At 35.1% G+C, this 16,863-nt stretch overlaps 1 protein-coding gene across 1 annotated transcript in view; it reads left to right on the plus strand.

Moving 5' to 3' along the window:
• LOC112465815 overlaps positions 1-16,030 on the plus strand; it is a 39,465-nt gene extending 23,435 nt beyond the window's left edge. Inside the window, exon 4 of the transcript XR_003042068.1 lies at positions 15,130-16,030. The gene's annotated coding sequence lies outside the window, so the exon portion shown is untranslated. The remainder of the gene's footprint in view (positions 1-15,129) is intronic.
• Positions 16,031-16,863: the final 833 nt, after the last annotated feature.

A 16,863-nucleotide genomic window follows, 5' to 3' on the forward strand; every position in this document is an offset into this window, starting at 1 on the left:
TAAGAATGACGAATACTTCATCTCTCCGTGCAATCTCTCGAAGATAATTGGCAGACGAAAACATTTAATCGAGATACTTTAATTGCAAGGTTCTCCTGACTAACCATCTTATTCACTTTTGCCTCTTTTTTTAAACGTCGAACCCTTTCTTCATTTCTGCACTTGGTATAAGCGGTCTTCGGCCTTAATTACTTTCGCAGTCGCTTAATTGCGATTAAGGAACATACCCAACAGTAACAGCATTCTTAAAAACGAGGTAATTGAAACATTCCCTTTCATTACGTGTAATTGTGGCCATCTTCAATTAATTTGCAGTCTCGGACGAGAATAGTTCTTATTACTACCATAATTCTCTTCAGAAAATTTTTTCATCCCGTTAAACAACATTAATTTATCTTACATTTATAGCAAAAATTTTCTAATAACTTCTTGTAAAATATTTTTTAAATCATCCGAGATATAATAATGCAATTATTAAATACAAACTAGATATATTCAAAAAATATAATTATAAATATAATAAATATAAATTGTTTTTACTGTACTATGATCAATACTAATTTGGTTTTTTATGTTAAAGTTAAGGCACAAGATAACTCAATTTTACCTTTTGCATATAACCTTTTGCAGAACAAAGTTCTTGAACAAACATGTTTAGAATTTAACCATCTCAATTGATCTATTGGTTCTTAGAAGCAAGGATTGTCTCGAACATCGCGCAGAAGCTACGGTGTGAAATCGGTCCCAATAAATTATGCATCGCTCGCCCTTCTGACATTAAAAGTCGACTTCAGGCATTGTCTCCGATAGCTATTCAAAGCGCACTTGCAACCATTGTCGGCGAGTAAGATGTAACCTTTCTTAATAAATAATTGCTTCTCTACTTAGTAGAAACTAACCCCGATAGAGACTGTTTTGCGTTCTTCTTTTACAAATTAACATCACGTATAAATACAAAATAAAAAATAAAGTTTAAAATAAATAATCAAAATTGTATTCCTTTAGTTATAGAGATGCACGCCTTATGATATAATTATATTATTAATCACAAACTAATCTATTGTATTTTCCAATTTTCAGTTTTTCTCGATTTATTCGATATATCTTTTGAACGAGAGAACAGATCTATTGAATAATTTAGCGATAAACTAAATTTTTTCGTTAACATCATAACTGCGACCATAATTAAAAAAGATATAGAACATAGTTAATTATATAAATTAAATATTCGACATTCAGAATTCGATTAAAATTATTATTACTATTTACTATTACTTTCTATTTTTGTTATTATATTAATTTCAAATGTAACATCGCGATATTTGATAACAAAATCCAATTTAACAACAAAGAAATTTTTCAAACTGTATAAGAGTAAACTAAAAGTAAAGTATCTCTTCTTTGTCGAGTAATCTGATTTACCTGAGTGCGCACGTAATACTTGCAAACGCATTGAATATAAATGGATTGCAGAATGCATGTAAAAACATTCTGCATTGTCTGTCCCGATCGATATCTAATCATGTAAACGGCGCAAGCAGATACGCTAAATTATGGTAAATTGTATTCGTGCTTATATCACAGATGAAGAAACGTCTCTCGTCATTCTGTTCGCAACAAATGTGAATTAAGATATATTAATGATTCGATAGCACTATGCAATAAAATATTATTTTCATTCTAATTAATGTGTCAGGGCTGCGTCAATTAATATTAGCAAACAATATGTTACTTGAATTAACATAAAAACTACGGTAAATATAAACAACATGAATTAATTTATTTTGTATGTACGCATGTGATTTTTAGCAATTAGTAGTGTGAAACACGAGTCAAAGAGCGGCAAAACGAATTCGCATTAGTTTTACAAACGGAAATGTGTGGAAAGAGCAGGAAAAATCAGTAAATATCAAATAGTTCTATAGCATGATCAAGCAACGATTTTTCGTAATCCCAATTCCTAATAATAAAATAAAATAAAATTATCATCTTTGCGGAGTAACAATATGTCACGTACGTGTCTTGTGGCGTGCATCAACGTACACTCGAGTACTAATTGATACATTTGCGTGGGTCACGCTTACATATGATTCTCATGATATCACATATGCGTGACAGGAATAATTTTATAATTAATTTTTCACGTGTAATTAAAGATGTACAATATCGAATAAAACTAATCGTCTGTGTGTGGATGATTTCTATAAATGCACGTGTTGAACTCTCTGCTGCCTGTATAGTTATTTAACTTAAATATATTTGGACTGCACAAATTAGTGTAATAAAATAACGAAGTTTCTGCAAAAAAATGAAAAGTGTGAAATCGTTGACAGGTGTCAATTGATTATTATTCTTTCATAAGCTCTGTTCTTCTAATGTCATATTCAGAGTAATTCTAGTAATAGCCCAGTACTAACAGGCAACATTCATCTATTTATCTATAGGAAACGATTAACAAAGTTTAACGTTTGCATTAATTGTTACTAATTTTTACAATTAACAATCCTGTACGTATGTGACCCACTTTTGCCCAAAGGATCGATAAGGATCGTAATAACCGTAACTTTCGCTGAAATTCGAGTGTGTCTGTCCACGACGACACCATGAATGTTTAATTATGCTTATTCAGCATCATCTGCCGATTAGCGGGATATCATACGGATAGCACTATCCGCCTAAAGGCGCCACCTGTAATTTTGTTATTTGGGGCAATGTGTGTTAATTTATCATTTCGATAAATACATATTGATTAAGCAAATACATTATAACCCGTGTAATTATATCTGTGTCATCATTATCCCTTTCCCCGACATTTTCTACATTCACTAATTCACAAATTGAAAATTTATGACTTGCCATTATTGCAAATTCTCAATCGCTAATTTTCTATGTATATGTCAATAGTTAATACAATTTTAGCGATTTTCGCGCATTGTTTCAATTACAGCTAAATATAAACTAAATCGTTAAATATCTGATTCGTTCGCCATCTGATTCACATTCATTCAAAATATATTTCAAACTTTGTTTTTTAAAAGGATATAACTTCTGAAGTAGCTTTTGGATCACAATATGTAATTTTTCTCGATCTCACCACGTCTGAGCTAAATAATTTTTCTGGAGTAGATCACGCGCGCGCGCGCGTTATACGCCGGAAAAAAATACATTTAAATTCTTACTTGGAAGTAGGTAGCAACATAAGGGTACACACATGACTGGTTGCAATCAGATAGCAAAAGAAGGATATATGTATTCATTTTTTTTCTATTTTATCTCTAATGATTCCTCAAAACAAGCTTTACGTCCTGAACGGCTGATCCGTATTTGGCGCGTCGCTTTTATCGCGATGTATCCTACCCGCCACCGGCTCGAACCGTAAAGCGAGAGTAACCGACAGGTGGTACCGATCGGTCTGAAGACTCAAAAGAAAAAATTAAATGTCGTCATGATGCTCTTGTCATTATGCCATTCGCAGAGACATAAAAACAACTCTGACCGTCGCGTCGCAGGCAACCAATTATTTCACTTGGAATTTTGAATTTTCTCACGGCAGTCGAAATAAAAATTTTCTGCCGAATCTCATTGTCATCAATGATACTTCAGTCCTATTATACTGTATTGTAATGTATAATTGATATGTTTAACATATTTAATGTTGCGTTAATTTGGAATAAATTTTCAAAAGACACAGAGAAAAAAAGAAGGAAGGGAGAGAGAAAGAAAGACAGAAGAAAAGAATAAAACAGAAATCATATGTATATATTAGCCTAATAAGTTTTATTTTCTGCAAATCTATTTGTATGACATACGTTATACCTGTCTCTCTCTCTAATGTTGTACCTACACAATTTAATACCTACCGCACTTTTGTACACATGAAATATAAATTACGTTTTAGTCATATATACTTTAATCACAGTTTATCATAAGAAACTTTCAATTAAACTACAGTAAATATATAATAAACAATCACATCCACATAAAAAAACATTTGTACGTTTGGCATAATAATTCGTAATAGAAATGTATGTAAAGCTCTACGGTGATATGTATTAAAACAAATAAATTTTTATTTAAATGTACCTCTTATAGCGTGATTGATCGATTATACGTATAGTAATACGTACGCCGATATAATTGCGCGTATTCAATTCACAATTCACGCGGTGCTCGTGCACACTATCGCCCATTCCCGGAACTTTAACGCGGGCAGTATTATGCGCTTAGAGAAACTTGAGTGGCAAAGCGGGATGGCGATCAATTACTGCGAATTTTCCTTAATTAATTGCACGCCACGCCGGGCCATCGCGTGCTCACGAGGCACCGCGATAAATACCGGGCGCTCCGCGAAAGGCCAGAGTCGATTCGTCACCGTCGCCTATTCGAGAATCACGCAGGCAGTCTTATGCCCGATCGTATAATCGCATCGAGTCCGGGAGCGGAAAAACCACGTCTCCTGGCACGGCGGAAAAGGCTAATGCGCTCAAGAAATAAATCCCGTATTCAAACAGTTATACGGTCCGACATCGGTCATGCAGGAAAAAGCACCCGCTCGTTGCGATAGAGAAAAGTTAATGACAAAGTACAACGATAGAGTAGCAACGTTCGTTCATTTTTGTTCTCAGAGAGTAGTTAATGATGATCGTATCCCTAGGGAATCATCAAGCAAGGATGGTCAGAGAGTTATTATACCGAAAGAAGATGAATAAGAGTAAGATTTTATAATTTTACTTTTTTTCAAAAAGTTACATTAAAACTAAACGAATACATCAAACTGTTTTCTTATGATTTTTTATTTCAAATTACTGGTGCAATATAGAATTGCACCAGTGAAAAAGATTAAAGTATAGATTAGAATAATTAGAGAATATAATTATTAAAGAGATTAAAAAATATTTCATAAATAGTTTTTGTTTTATATAAGTTCTGTGTCAAATTCTGTTTTCAAAGATTATTTATAGTAATTTTCAAAATAATATAAAATTATTTTATTGCAATAAAAAATGTTATATTTTTATATCATAATTGATATAAATATTTATATCAATTTATTGAGGATTTTATTTGTTGATCAATTTATTGAGGATTGTGGATCAATTTATTGAGGAATTTATTTGAGGATGCACAGCTTGATGAATCACTTGAGAAGGACCGAAAATGCGGTTGAAACGTTGTGAAATTTAAATATATTTATTATTTGGCCAGTCGGGTCGAACAAAAACGACTTTTGTTTTGTATTTATTTACTGGCGAAGGAAGCTTCTTATTTTATAAATATAACCAATTAATCCGTAAATATTTTAAATATAAAAACAATCTTCATGTAAAAGAAAAATCTTGAATCATTCTGGGTCTCACATATTTTTGAATATATTTTCAAAAGTTAATTCATAATTATCCGTAAAAGAGAAAAACGATAGATAGCAACGAGAGGATTGCTGTTCTCTGACATGATTTAGTCCACTGTTCACTGATAATTCAACGACAATGACAAATCTGCCGTGTATCTTATTACCACTGGTACTGGAAAGAAGAATGGCAATACACAGAGGACACCGAATCGGTAAGCAAAGAATAATTTATTCGCGTGAAACGCAGTTCACGGGGTTAATCGAATACTTGTGTCGCGGACGGTTTAGCGTCCTGGTGCTAACCACCACGGACGTTTAGTTCCTCGAGCGCCGTCCTTCTCTCCTCGCAATACGTACGCGGGCGCGGGTATGTACGACCAAGCCAAGCAACGTGGTGAGTAACCAACGATCGCATCCGCCTACGAGATAAGGCGGATTGTTTGTCAAAGCCTTGCCGATTCGTCTTGCCGTGCCAACTTCAACAGACGTATATTGTCGCCTCGCCCACGTACATATGAACGAGATTTTCTCTCTACGCCGTGTGTCATCGCTTGCCTCCTCAAGGATGCATTTATTTATTCAGTACCGCTGTCCAGCTGTGTTTGAAATGCGAAGAAAGTGTATCCTGCATGATAACAAGCGTGTAATAATATTGTGTGTAAAGATTATAATGTACTTCGATTTTCTTTTCTATGTAACATCTTAAAAGTCGACCGCGAAATTTTCTTGAAAATGCAGATTACGAGACAAACCTAACATAATACTTATCGTAAACAAAGAATAATTTTTTTTTTCCTCTATCTCCATCATGTCTCCTCGCTTAGTCTTAAAAGTCATGCTCATTGTAAAAATATATACGAAAAGAAATTGTCCTTTTATATATAGATATCGTGATAAACCATTTGCTATTTATAATCAAACTAGGGCGTACGTACACACAGTTTATTAAGTTTTTAGCCGTCGCTATATAGCAAAAGTTCTCACATGCTCGTTGTAAAGAAAACGCAAACATAAATCTCTCAAGTGAGGTACTGTGAAGTTTATTTACGTAACACGTTACACGAGGAGTGCTATATCCGCGTATTGCAGATTTAATGCTCCGTTCACGAATGCTCGAGACGTCATGACTCCACTAAAACGTTGAAGCTTATTTGCATCTATGTTAATCTCCGTTCGCAAAACATATCAAGCGGTTCTTAATCTGACAACTAGTATTCCATTTCTTTAATAGATTTAATATTTATGTATAATATTATTATAGAATTTACAGATATAATATTATTAGTCTCTGTAGATTGTTTTCAAATTCAACAATGATTCAAATAAAATGTCTAATTTTATATCATAAAAATATTTATAATATATTGTATTCAGATTATAAAGGCACAAATACAAAGAGAAAAATATTAATATTAATAAATATATCAGTATATATTTATAAACAATCATGATTTATATATAAAGTAAAAAAAAAAGAAAGAATTACAAAATGATCTATGTATAAAATTATAAACATGGCAATATTCCCTTCAGCGTTTGCACGATGAAGATTACAGATTGCCTCTCAGATTCAATATCAAATACGTGAAGCTAATTGAATTAATTATTCATTTTCAATTAAACGTCGTTCAAACGTTTTACGATCCATGACCTATAGCAGTCGTTTCCAGGAAATAATTTTGACGGCATAATCGCTCATTTCTCGCATCAAAATAGGACGCCAGCATCCTTTCATTAACTTTTTGTTTGGAATACGAGCGCTGAATGCTAAGTGAAGTGGCATGATGGAGTAAATTCCGTCGCGGAAGGGTAGTGAAGACGTACGGTGTCACTTTCCTTGTTGTTATAAACGTTGTTTTGAGTTACAGGAAATTATGCACAAGGCACAGATGCGAGCCGTCAGCCGAGCTGTCAGCCGCTAATGGCGGCATCATACATTCTACGTAACGTAGCGCTGCGTCGTAATTATTATTAATAGTAGCTCGTATATTCCGCAAACAGAAGTGGAGATCGTTTTAAAATGCGCGAGCCTAGAACTAATTTTGTGTCACGCATACTGCATGTCGGTGCAACCGAGTAATTATACGGAACAAAAGATTGATGTTTATGAGTAAATTCACGGCAGAAATATAAATCGCGTGATGTATATAGCCGTTTTATACATATGTATTAGTTGCTACATAAATTAGAATGTATAGCAAAAATGTTTTCTTCATTTTTAATTAATAAAAAGAAGACGAACACAGAACTAAGCATGACATACGACAATTATGCAGTTCGTAATATCTAATTCTGAAATTACGAAATTTTTGAAAGGCGATAAAGTGATTTTCTCTATGCTTTATCACAAAGATGCAAAGATCTATGCATTATTCCCTCCTATACATTAATCTCTCGTTTTTGCAACAGAAACAAATTTAAAGAAAAATTTTTTGCCGCAAAATTTTTTATAGCAAACATGGAAATCTAAATATAGAAAAATATAGGAAATGTATAATCATTTAAAAAAAAAAAAAGCAGTTTAGAATTATCTTCTAATATCTTTATATCTATTATAGTATAGATATGTTTAATTTAAGTGCATACACACTCAGATATTTTTTAAAATAGTAGAGTTATAAAAAGATTTTTTAAATTAAAGTTATTTTGTTTAAGAAGATCTATATGATAATGACTTAAACGAAAGTTACTCCCAAAAGTATCTCAATTAACATATACAGAAGTTTCCAATGACAGTTTGCAAATTAAGTTCTATTTTAATTTAAACCTATAATTTTCACGTTATATCTTTAAATATAAGCTCGAGGATGAAGATTTGATATGTTCGAAACTAATTTCGGAATTCGGATCGACTCTTCAGAGTCCTATGTAGAACCTACTCTGCACATATTGCGCTTTTCCTCCCTCGAGAATCTGCATGAGGTTGCACCGAGAAGAATTCAAGATTTACAGCACGACATAATACACTCGTAACGAGAAGGTAATTATAAATCATCCAGAGTAATGCGAAATTTATTAGTCGGGTTAGAAGAGAGCGGTGATACTACGTCATCATCATTGCCGAATGCGTGACCGCTTGTCGTCGGGATATTTATTCATCCGTAAACTATCAGTAACGAAGATCTGCAGTCATAACTGCACTTAGAACAGGAAAATAAATTTTCGCGTGAAACATGCAAACTAAAATACAATCGCTGAAAAATTATGGTGAAATTGTGGTGAACTATACGCTCGGATGTAGCCCTATGCCGTTAATTTATTCAAAATTTATAGTACTCTCATAAAGTGTACTTCTATCTAACACATGAAATGAATAAAAGGATAGACTGCTTCTCTTAATACGTTACCAAGAAACATATATGTATAACTTGACCAGTAATAAGTAAAGAGAGGAAAGCCATTTGCAGGATAAAATAATTTTATATATTCCTTATATAGAAGCTGTTTCGTAAGTAGAGCAATGCAGTAGGAGTTAGAGATACTTTGGTCAATTATAAGTAATAGCAGTAGTAAAAAAATATATTACGATACATAATTCGTACAACGCGCACAAAATTATACCCCAACCAAATAATTGCAAAAAATTTCTTTAACCTTTTCGGGTCAACTGGCGATATAAGCCACGTGAAACTACGCGGTTTCACGATGCCGATCTTTAAGGGGTTAAAATAATAAGATGATTAAGGAAAAATAATAAGGTGATTAGAGAAAAAGGAGGTGAAGAGCGTTAAGACGGATACGCATGCGAATAAACTGAACGATATTGCAAAAGCACAATTACATATTTATCTCCCTCGCTCGAATATCATAAGAACCGATCCAAAAGTACGATCATCGCGCCTCGGGGCCGATCTTATCTCGCGCCGCGCCGTGGCATCGGCTGCCTACGCACGAACGTCTCCGCGTGACGGACATCTGAATGTGCATGCGCGCAGCTGCGCTTCACACGCGGGACACCCACCGGCAATTATGCACGCATTGTAACGTACGAGAGCGAAAAAAAAATCGCTCACGCGAATAAGAAAGTGAGAGAGAGAGAGAAAAAGAGGAAAAGAGAAAAAAGAGAGAGAGAGCGCACAGCATGCACGGAAACGCGACACGAGTCCATACGCACGTACGTATACGTATGTAGGAAAGGCGACTCCGGACTCTCTTGACTATTTGTCAACGGCTGAGAGACGGCTGCTGATTTCTCGCGACTTCTCTCGTCGCCTTATGTACCGCGATCGCGAGTAAAAAGAGGCAGCGAAACCGTCGCGTCGCTGCAAGGGAAGCCGCGAAGGAATCGTTCTTCACCTCGCTCTCTTTCTCCGTCTCCCTTTCTCCCCTCGCGGCGAGAAGAGGTGCACGTTCTTCTTGCGCGTGGATCGCAGGTACAAATCGTCGCGGTGAGATCAAAAACCGGCGCGTTATTCGCCGCCAATGCAGCGCACTGCGCGCACGCTCACGTGGTCAGATAATCCGCTGTATAATTTCGTCGCTGCGAATGCAGCATCGCGGACGATGCATCGTGTATATCTGGACGAGCAGGTCGACGTGGCTCTTGCGTGAGATGAAAATATAGAGCGCTTTATGATTTCGCAACGGCGCGGCACGACGCGGGCGTGGCGCGAAATCGCGCGGGTGGCAGAAATGGAATCAAGATTTTTCGTCAGCCACTCATAGTGGTCGAAGCTCGTAAAGATATTAATTAACCCTTTGCGACTCCGCGACATTATTGAGGCCGCGCAGCTCTATTATACGTCGCGTCGATGCGGGGCTAATGAGCGTCTCTGTTCGCAGATATACGATATTGCGGATTGTCTCGGGGAAATATTTTCCTCCAAAGCGTAAATAACAGTTAGGTTCCTTTAGCTGTCTAATAATAATGCCAGCGTGAAAAGAGCTCCCTAGGCTGCCGCTGGTCGGTTGAAATAACTTAAAGATTGTTTATCGCGGTGTGGTTGGCTCGCACAAAGAGAAAATCTCCGGCAGCGTTCCATTATAAAGTGGCGACTGCATTTTATCATACGTCTCATTGGCGAAATAATAGAAGCAGAACCGGATACGCGCTCTCGCGCAAGCGGTATTTAAGCAAGCCCTCGATAGCAGTGACACACGTGAGCGTGGATAAGCGTGGTAATGCTTCACTCGACGAGGAAGGTGGGCAAAAATAGAATTGCCGGCCCCGCATTAAAACTTACGTGCCACCAAATGCCATACATTCTTAGGTTCTGCCTCGCGGTCTAGTGGGAAGACATTTTTCTCTGCGGTCAGTTAAAGTATGCTCGACCCGCTCGATATCAGCCTTGCAAGGCTGCCTATGACAAAGAGATCTCGCTTAAAATCAGGTAGTAAACCCGTTGTGGCGTGACGTATTCAAACGCGTTCCCGACGAATCAACGAGAGAGGCCGGCTAAACCGGCTCATATTTTGCGATTTCTATATTTGTGTTCCCGGCACGGAGCTTTGACGCGGCGCGTAATAACTCGGCAATGCGAGGAAAAACGGGACTGCTTGCGAAATTCAAACGCGGGCGCGATTAACGCGTTATCCAGCTGCCAACTATCTTCCGCCACACGTAGGTGAAAACGTGTGAAACGGTTGAACGTATATATTTTATCTAGTTGTTGAATCATGCATATGCAGAAGATAAAATAATAAGGTAAAACGAAATTCTGCGAAGTCGTAAAACAACCATCTATAAACGTGCTCAACTACGGCTAAGAATTTTATTATAATCGCGTATTCCCTTTATTAATACATTTGTGTATTATATGTATGCTGAAGTTGATCAGAAGACACACAAAGTTTGTCCATGGTATCCGGACGATTATTATGTTACAATCATATTACTGCTTTTATGCATCGAAAATCCCACACGTTTTACTCTTATGATAAGTGCAAAAACCATAATTCGTTGAATACCACTGACATGGATGGATAACAGAGATTATCGCTCCAAGCAAGTTCTTAACCAATTCCCAACCTTCTTTATACATCTTTTTTTATGCTATCTATAATACACACTCATTTTTCAAACTAACGGGGGATGCAAGAATTTCTAATAAAAGAAAATTTTAAAAATATGTAACTAGTATGTAGATCAATTTCCAACTGTATATTATATTATATATTATATTATATTAATATAATATTTAAAATAGATTCAATTAAAAAAAGAGTACAGATCCTCATTTCTAAGAAAGATGAAAATGTGTGAAATGTACTTCAACATAATTGTTAAAACGTTAAGTCTAAAAATGGCCCTAAATTGTTATCTGATTGCATATACGTTTGAAACAGAGAACAATATAGAATATCTATGCGGTCTTTACGACTTATTGCAGCATTCGCTTTTACAATCTATATAGATTCACAATTTTCAATAAATATATTATCTTAACTGCAAATTAACATAAGATACATATTGGAATATATTAAACAAGAGAGCAATGTGATAAGTTTGTCAAGAGCATTATGTATCTTTTTCCACGACGACAAATCCTATACGCGGATAATAACCGAGCAATGTGTACACTGCGGTTAGTATTGCGTATATTCGGGAGACAGATGCACGCACTACCCATCAGTCATGATCACGAACCTCATCGCCATCACGGTCATCATCATAATCCAGATCAGACCTTCGGGCAACAAACCTATCTTCGTTCAAGAATCTAAAAGCGAAGCGGATGAATACGCGATCCTAAGAATCCATTGCAATGCAGGTAAGAAATACGAGTTTCGCATGGCCTTTGGCAATATTATATTACAGTTGCAACATTTGTGGCATAAGTTCATTTAATATGTAGTTAATATCATCGTGTAAATCGAGACTGGAAAGATTTATTATAAATATATTATATTAAACAATTCATTTGTCAATGATAATATGCGATATGCGTTCATGCTCAATTAGTCCGTCAAATCGTAATAATAGTAAATGCTATTTATAAACATACAATACAGCAACGAGAGAGAGAGAGAGAGAGAGAGAGAGAGATTGTGATAACATCCAATGATACGCGTATGATTTTATTGCTAATATGAATTATTAACTATCAATAATCATTGGTAACTAATCACAATAGTAAAATAGTGTCCTAATATTTTTTATACGTATAAAAACATTATGCTAAAGAAATCATACATATTGCAAAAGAATACACACTATATTTTGAAAACCATTATTATTTACTCCGCAAGCATATCATTTTCTCTCTTTTTCTTTTTTTTTCTGTTGCGTATTCATGCAATGTTGTCCAATAATGGCCAGAGCCAAGGTCTCCGTATTATTATTTTCCATATTAGAGATAATTACTCGGCATCAGAGTAATATATACAAAGTAATGCATACGAGAACTTCGCACAACATGTATGGCAATGGTTAACTGCTGGCATCTGCTTTAAATTCGAGAGAACCTCGTGTGATTCTTCGTGCAGGTACGATTGTGGTATACGTTTGTGCCTTCTGCATGTCCTGCATATTTTCGCGTACGCACACCCATTGTATGCCTATTACAGGCATTGCCTTAGACGAACCGACTTCCCCATAGTCCTATATAAATACTTGATTGCGCTATATCAATCTTTTCAGTAATGATATAAAAACAAACGTCTTTATCATAAAGGCGACTTCTTCAGACGTTTGAGTTTTTAATTAGAAAAATTCTTATAAACTTATTATAAAAATTTACGTAAGTAAAAGAATAAAAAAGTATATGTATATAATAATGTTCTTATGTGCACAAAAGCAAATCACAATAATTTTATTCCTTTATTACTAGGAAAATTGTTATGTCTACTTCGAGGTCTACTTTATAGTGTGAAACAAAATTCAGAATGTTTTTGCAGATTTATGAGAAAATTTTCAGAGACTTAATGAAACCTTGGATTAGTATATTCAGATAACAAATAGTTTACGAGTACTCATAAAGAGTAACTGCATACTAACAGCTTAGCATAGCTTATCGATAACGTAATCAGCCGACTCTCCTCTATATATACACGTGTTATGGAATTCCATTTTAATAGGTTTCCGATTAAGTAAACGCCCGCTCGTGTCCAATGATCTAAATTCCATTAAGTCCCGTTCTAATTGTTATTCATGTTACTACACCACTTACAGTTAGCTCTTTCGCGTGCGAGGTAGCTCGTTGAGGAAGTTGTTTAATTAGCAATCTTCAATAAATCTTTAATTGAATATACCGTAATTGATCGGTTTTATACATATATTCAAGAAAACATGTATTTAAACCTGATCGGTTACGGTATTCATTAAAGATTGATTGAAGTTTGCTAATTAACCACGTGTTTATGGTAGGAAAAGGTCTGTGATTTTTTTTAAATACATATATCATCTGCTTTACATCTTTTTTTTATTTCTAATTTTGTGTGACGATGATGGAACAAAATACCTAAGATATAACAATTAAATTTTATTAAATTAATTAAAAATTAAAATAAATAAAGAAAATAACACTCCATTGTATTGAGAGTATACAGTTTCTTAATAATATCGTAATATATCTAAAATCGTATATATTAAAACTAACTTGAATAATAACGAATAGAATATACTAATAAGTGCATTTAATACACGACGCTACTTACGTCTTATATAAATCATCTCACGAGCCACCAAAACAATCGAGAAACGTAGCTCTAGTATATTTAACGGCTTTAACGGCTCACTATAGGGTTAACGAATCAATTAGCGATGGAGAAGGACGAAAAGGAAGAGGTGGATGTAAAGGAAGTAGGAGGAACGAGATCGAGGACTCGATCTTTGCGGGGTCGATGCTAATTTCTGGGGTCGAATCGTGCGCCGACCACGCTCGCGATTGGTCTACGCGAGTGGCGGCCCCTTTTTGTTCTTTTAGCCGAGACCCGCCAATATATATATCTATATATATATATGGAGCAACCTGGCGACGATCGTGATATGTCAGCCGGCACCCACGCTCCTGCGACTTCAGATTCGTTGTGCCACCTTTGCCGCGAAACCTTCTCGGCCCTGACCTGTCCTGTCGTCGCTTCAGGCCTTCTTTAAACTTACATCCTATTATCTCACAGCACTCAGATAAAGTTTTTCACCTATTTTTTCAAATCTTAATAGAGTTAAGCTAGTAATAAAGCAATTTTCATCGTTTGATTTTCTGCTAAATGTATAAGTGTCGCCACACACAATGAATCGACAAGTAATAATCGCACGTCTCAACAATTCCGATAAGTTCTCGTATAAAATATATAGATAGAAAATCGAGGATTCTTTTTCAAGTATAAATACTATAGAGAACAAATTAAAAGTAAAACCATGTGTTTCAATACTAAAATATAAATAATTTTTTTTATTTTAGTAGCAATCAAATCAAAAATTAAAAAATTTATAGACTTACAATTAGTGTATTTAGGAATATATAACAAAATCTGTAGCGTAACTATAGAATAAATTATGATATATTTTACCAATTTTGTTTACTAATGTTATTATATTATACATTTCTGTATTAAGCTATTTAATGGAAACTAAATTTTTATAAATTAAAACAAAATGAAGAAAAATATATAATATAGACAAGTGTCACGTGGAAAAATCGAAATTAGAAAATATTGGAAAATATCGGAAAATATCGTAAAATTTCTTACGATACTGATTGCAAAAAATATAAAATAGGATACAAAGTGAACTGTGAAAGAAGATGCTGTTTGCCTAATCGCTGCATCTTACTATCGTTGATATCATTCTCGCAATGTAACAATATTATTATTCTAATCGCCCCTTCTCTCTTTTGCAGAAAAGAAGGCGCGATGGCTGACGATTGCATTCGCCATCCACTACGATTTTCTCCCACTACAACCGCTCTCTGTCCTCCTACTCTGATGGCAGTTGGGCCACCTCTTCCTGAAAAGTATACCATCACCGACCATTGGGTGCAACTGAAATCAAGGCTACCGATTGGACGGCCTCTAACGCTCGCCTAGGAATGCCGCGTGCAACGAATGCAACGCGCGACACACGTGTGGAGATGCAGATTAACGTAATCTCCGTGAGCCATATGTTATCGGGCCGAGATCGGCGACGCCTTCGGATTGCTCCGCGCGAAGGATTTATGTTAATTCTAAATAACCTTCGCTGAAATTAACCGTTTTGCGTAACGCTTAAAGCTCCTTCCCCGGATCGAGAGGGAGCCTTCAATGTCATCCAATCAATTTTTTGCCCAGATCTTAGAAATAATCACGATATATCTATATTAATATCCATGTCTATCTCTATCTGATAAGGTAATGATAAATATCACGAAGCAATCAAACGTGTTCATACTCGAAGTGTTCATACATATTCATTAAAGAAAATTCAAAAGAAAATTTTTAGAAATATTATTACTTCGCAGTATCTCTCGAAACTCCGTCAATTAATACGTCTCTATATTTTTGGTATTTAAAAATCGTGCAAAGCAAAATGTATTTGTAAAATACAAATTTAGTTTGTATAAGAAAAATCCTTAAAACCTCCAAAAGCGTTAAAAAATATTGCGTATTTAAATACTTAATGTACTCCATCTCAATGTTAATTTAAAACAAATGTGTTGGCATCGTAGAAGATTTCTATCGTATAGCTAAATCGAAGTAATCTATGTAACTAAACTGTATTAAATACAAAAACGAAGTTTTAACGTGCAGTGGATATATTATCTATTCCATACTAATATCCCTGTAAAAAAGAATTTTAGGAATACGCTTTGTTCACGCATAATAAAATATAATATTACATCATTCCTGCAGTATTATTAGATAGACCTGTTTGACGGTGTCGCTTTTATTGCAATCGAGCTGAAGTTATTCGAAATATGAGGAACCATTGAAGTCTGAGCCGACGGGGACGACAGGAATGAGCGAGGATGAGGAGAAAGGCGGAGGGCTGTTAAAGAAACGGCGGGTAAGAGACAACCGCGAAAAAGACCGGCAAGCGGAATGTCGGTTAATTTGTAGCCAGGTCTAGTCCACGCCATAATCTACGCGTGTATCATACTCTTTTATACGTGTCGAGATACACGTTGCCGATCAGTCGCGTTCATGTGCGCCACGACGTGCATCATAGAACGCATGTTATTAATTATTATCATATAAAAAACGAACAGTCTTTATATATTATATAATACTATGCATATATTATATTGTATATAATATTACGTACAGGTTGTCGACAAAATTCGAAAAATAATCGAATTGTCATAAAACCGCGAATAGTTTTTCATTTAACTGCGAAATATAAGTCACGATGATGCAATTGTTAATAAAATACTAAAAATTTATCATCAAACTGCAACTCTGATTAAAATGTGTATTAAACTCTGATTAAAATGATTTAAATGTGTATTTTGTTTGTAGTTGCTGGAGTATGTTTTTCATATTTGTTATATTGTACAAAAGAATATTGTATTTCGTCATTATTTTGAAATGAAAATTTTATCATGAAGATTTAAAAAAAAACAATAATGTGTAAAATATATTGCAATCCATTAGGTCAA

The sequence above is a fragment of the Temnothorax curvispinosus genome, unplaced genomic scaffold (assembly GCF_003070985.1).
Source record: "Temnothorax curvispinosus isolate PA1 unplaced genomic scaffold, ASM307098v1 QBEX01015524.1, whole genome shotgun sequence".
Classification (NCBI taxonomy): Eukaryota; Metazoa; Arthropoda; class Insecta; order Hymenoptera; family Formicidae; genus Temnothorax; species Temnothorax curvispinosus.